The sequence below is a fragment of the Cucumis melo genome, unplaced genomic scaffold, assembly GCF_025177605.1.
Source record: "Cucumis melo cultivar AY unplaced genomic scaffold, USDA_Cmelo_AY_1.0 utg001622l, whole genome shotgun sequence".
Lineage (NCBI taxonomy): Eukaryota > Viridiplantae > Streptophyta > Magnoliopsida > Cucurbitales > Cucurbitaceae > Cucumis > Cucumis melo.
This window is the reverse complement of record NW_026124688.1, coordinates 15001-20000: the sequence shown is the minus strand read 5'-3', so window position 1 is coordinate 20000 and position 5000 is coordinate 15001. Positions and strand designations below refer to the sequence as shown.

Here is a 5000-nt window from a genome sequence, read left to right as displayed (position 1 = left end):
GGTATAGACCGAAATTCCGTTATGGTCCAATTCTGACCGGTAATAGATACCGGGGCTTTGCAATATTTGACTGATGACAATTCTGTATAGTCCATTTACTATAGAAGTTCCCAGGGAATTCATTAGAGGAATGTTTCCAATCAAAATTGTTTGTTCTTGCATATCCCTACGGGTTTTCCAAATTAATCCTGCGGATACGTATAATTCAGAAGAATATGTGAGTGATTCATATACAGCATCTCTTTCTTTTATCAATGGTTCTACCAATTTATATGTTTCCACAAATAATTGAAATTCAATTTCTTGATCTGTATCTTCAATTTTTGGAAACTTAGAAAGTTCTTCTGTTAAGCCATGATCAATGAACCTACAAAACCCTTCAAATTGTATCTGATTAAACGCAGGTATTGTAGACATTCTCTCATTTCCACCCCCAAGCATTTTATTTATTTCCCATTTATAAAAAAAATCCCATTATTTGCTTAAAATGGATCGATCTAGCAATGATGGAATTTATATTATGTTTACTGAATCACATGAAATTTTACCTAACTTCATAGGTGTAATAGATGTAATGCATGAAATACATATGAACGTAGGAATAAAGAGACTTTGATACTCAAATTAAATTGGAATTTGCAACAACTACAAATGAATTGGTAAATTCTATTTAGAATTATGGAGTTTTGTATAAAATATCTATATCAAAACAAAAGTGAGTCAATTTCTACCATTATTATGATATTCCAATCGGATTGGGTACTATAAATAGATTCGGGATTTGATCTGAAGAAACAATATAGAATTTTTTTTATTTAACAACATGGAACTTTTTCGTAGATTTCACTGTTAAAAAAAATTCGCATAGAAGAGAGATATTTTACCTATACCTATATTTTTTTTAGTAGAATTCGTAGAATGCGATTGAAGTATGTATAAGGACTTGTATTTATTAATAAACATGTGCAGATATATATATATAGTTAGTTATATATATCGCCTCCTTTATTACAGTTCTATGGGGAACATCACATGTCGTACTCTATCAAAAATTTATATTTTCTATTTAATGATAATGAAAAAAAAATTCTAAAAACAGAATTCCGAACATTTCCTATAAACATCTTATATATATATAAGATATTAGATTTAGATAATAGTAATCGTTTATGTTCTGGGGTTTACATATACTCATAATCGCTATTAAAATTGTCATTAATAAGGATTTTTTTATGGTTATGGAAACGAATCAATACGGATGGATTAGTAATGATTAGTTATCTATCAATTTTTATTTATTTAGGTAAGGTATCCATTTTTGGATTGTTTTCTTATATCATTAGGGAAACCGAATTTGCAATTTCAATCCAAGAATCATTTATGAATTCACAGTCAATAGTTAAAGTTAACGGTTCCCATTTGTCCTGATTTTTTGCTTTTGTGAATGAAAATCCACATTTTTTTTTCAATAGAAAAAGCAAAGTTTTGCGGTTTTTCGTTTTAGATATTGTGTGTTGTAAGATACTATCTATCTAAGAGATAGAGCCAATCCAATATTTTGTATCGTTTTGGCGGCATGGCCGAGCGGTAAGGCGGGGGACTGCAAATCCCTTTTTCCCCAGTTCAAATCCGGGTGTCGCCTCAGCAACAAACAAAAGAATCAAAATACCCTCTTCTGTTTTGCTGATATAACTTTATCATTTTTTTTAGAAGAAAAGCATCTTTAGATTTGCTTGATTCTAAGCATCGTTGGGGTTCTCTAAAATGTTATAAATCCTTGCGTATAGGTTTCGTTTCCAGAATTTAGTAGAGTAATGAAAAATAATCGTTAAATCTTGAGATGATAGCCCTTCGACTACTAATGTAGTGTCTACTCATTGGGTCTTGAATTAGGGAATATAATTTCATTTTTCCTTACGGAAAGGAGGAAGATACTTGATATACGGACTCATGAAAGTATCTGAGTACTCGAGCATTCAATCAATATTATATTGAATGAATAATTGGCTTTTTTTTTTATTTTAATCTTAAAAAAAGAACTTATTTCTTTTCGATAAGCTCTAACCACGCATGTAATAGGCCATCCCATCTTCCGATTGTCTCTATGAAACAATCGGGGGGACAGTAAAGATTAGATCAAATGAGAAAGGAATAATAGTAGGGTTATGTGATAGATACTATCTTGATTCTCTATTTTGAGACTTTTTACTTAATGTAATGAAATGCAGGACAACAAAAGAAAGACTAGGTCTTATTATTCCTACATGTTACTAACATTCTTTTGATACTTCCAAGAGTTTTTCTGCCTCTTTTATTTATTTGTACTGAATTTTTTCGATTATACTAGAAATCATATAATAACTTGGGATAATTCGATTTTTTGTATTGTTTCATCAATGGTGTTGTGCCCGAATCTCTTTTTGACTATGCGCTAGTGATTCCACTATTATTAGTGAATAATAATTATTAGTGAGCAATAATGGAATAATTCTTTTATATTCATAGAGATAGGGGACATAATTCACATGGATATGGTAAGTCTCGCTTGGGCTGCTTTAATGGTAGTCTTTACATTTTCTCTTTCCCTCGTAGTATGGGGAAGAAGTGGACTCTAGAAGTACTACTAATTGAAAAATAAAACTGTATTGTTTTTGGTTTATTTTATAGATCGTTCTGCAAAACTTTTTTTCTTTTATTTTGAAAAGTAAAAAAAAAAAGAGTTCGGATTATAAGTTTTTAAGTGGATCCATACTTTCAACACGAAAGAACATAGACATAGTGGTTGTCCAATGAGATACTACGCATAATAATATACTACCTCATAATAAGATAGTACCTCGGGGTAGCCACCCACATATTACGTGCTTACCACTTCTTTTATTTATTATTATTAGTATTTTAGTTATTTTCAAAATAGGATTTTTTCTTGTTTTAGGGAACTCATTTCATATCATGCTTCAAACGTTAAATAAAAATGGGGTTTGCTAATTCTTTTCGAAATCCGAAGATAAAAAGTTCCCATGGAACCGAACTCCTGGATCATCTGTCAACTGCTCAATCAATTACTTCTTTCGAATGCTAAAAAAAAATTAGTGGCCTTTCGATTATTTGATTTCAGATTCATTCTAATCAACATGAATTATGAAGCAAAGAAATAGAATTGGGCCACTATGTATATTAGATTAATATTACATATATGTAATTGATATGATATCTATATATAAATAGAAAGATATATATTGTATATTCATCTATATTCAAATTGATCGATATTCAACCTCTATTTTTATAGAGTACAATTTTATATTTATACACTTCAATAACAATAATAGATAGTATGGTAGAAGGATTCATATATTTCTTTCTACCATACTATCGGATCTTATCGAATACTTCTCTCGTAGAATACTGATAATTCTAGTCCGCCAATTTCATTTAAGACGCGAAATTTTAATGCTTTTCATTTTTCTTATCTTCAATCATTGATAAGAACTAAAACGTCAAGGTTAATTCAAATTAATCACTTTGACTGATTGTTTTTACGTATATTATAAGTAAAAAGGCGGTCGGAACTAGAATGAACAGTGCAGTAGCAATAAATGCGAGAATATTTACTTCCATAATATCATCGTTTCATTTTTTATTCGCAATAACTCGGGATTTAATCCCATAGAGATGATAAATGTTTCGCTTGTAAATTCAAGGGGATGCGTTGCATCTCGATGATATCGAATCGTATTAAAATATCATGAATAACAATATCGGAGCTATCAAATCGATTCATCGTCGAGAATTGAATAGTATAACATAGGAAGATCTTTTATCCATACCGAATTTAAACAAAATGGGATTCCTGATGCAATCAAGAATTTCGTTACTTTTTTTTATTTATAATTTTTTGCATTCTTTCTTTTCTATAATCTACTGCCCTCTTATTCAATGCAATCATCTGATGAAGTCTCATCAGACTACCTTTACCCTTACATTGTTTATAAACAAACTCAAGCAAAGAATAGCAGCGAAATTCAAAAAAGGAAAAGGAGGTAGGTTCGAACTAAACTCCTTCCTTTTTTTGTACTTATAAAATCTTCTTAAAAAAAAGAAATAAAAACGAAACTTAAACTTTCAAAAATTCTTAATTACCTCACTAAGAGAGATAGATGGGATCCTTGTTTGTATTAATATCCTCTTTCCTTGAATTAGTAGTGGGACGTATATATCAAAAGTTAAGTGTTAAATTTTAATAAGATAGATTATTTCAAATTCAAATTAGTAATTGAATTTACTAATTGAGGTTACAAAAAATCGGAGCCAGAACGGATATATTTTGCTTTCAGACGAAAAATTAGATCAAAGTTTACTATGTAAACTTTATTTTGTATCGTCCAAATTCCCTTTATGTATGTGCTTTCCGGAAACGTATAGTACTCTATTTCATTAGAAAAATCGGGCGTAATCAACTAGACCCAGTACGCCTTCGAATCCTGAATATGATGCTACCAATAATTGTGGTAATTCACATATGGCACATATGTCTTTCTCCCATCAATTAGTACTCGTTGAAGAAATCAAAATTCCCATATTTTTTTGTTGAAAAATGTGGAAAAAAAATAAGAGAGATCCCGTTTGGAATAAAATTCAGTTATGTTATTTGTTCTCTCTTTCACAGGAAAGGAAGAGATTAATTGATGTATTTTTTTTTTATTGGATTTGGATCCATCGGGACTGACGGGACTCGAACCCGCAGCTTCCGCCTTGACAGGGCGGTGCTCTGACCAATTGAACTACAATCCCAGGGAAATAAAGTGTACAACATATGTTGTTGATTTAATTTCCTTCAAACCTTTCTATGTAGATTTTTGATTCGAATTGTCATATTCTACCAGACAGAGACGCGAGTAATAAAGTAATAGATTGATATGCGCGGAGACATGGACTTTAGTGTGAGAAGCATGGATTAATATTTATTTTTTCGTTATTGTAAAATTGATTGATTATCA

At 30.6% G+C, this 5000-nt stretch overlaps 2 non-coding genes across 2 annotated transcripts; one reads left to right on the top strand and one right to left on the bottom strand.

The window, feature by feature from the left end:
* Positions 1-1570: 1570 nt before the first annotated feature.
* TRNAC-GCA (transfer RNA cysteine (anticodon GCA)) lies at positions 1571-1642 on the top strand. The gene has a single exon. It is a non-coding gene; the product is annotated as a tRNA-Cys (tRNA).
* A 3078-nt stretch (positions 1643-4720) lies between these two features.
* TRNAD-GUC (transfer RNA aspartic acid (anticodon GUC)) lies at positions 4721-4794 on the bottom strand. Its single transcript has one exon. It is a non-coding gene; the product is annotated as a tRNA-Asp (tRNA).
* Positions 4795-5000: the final 206 nt, after the last annotated feature.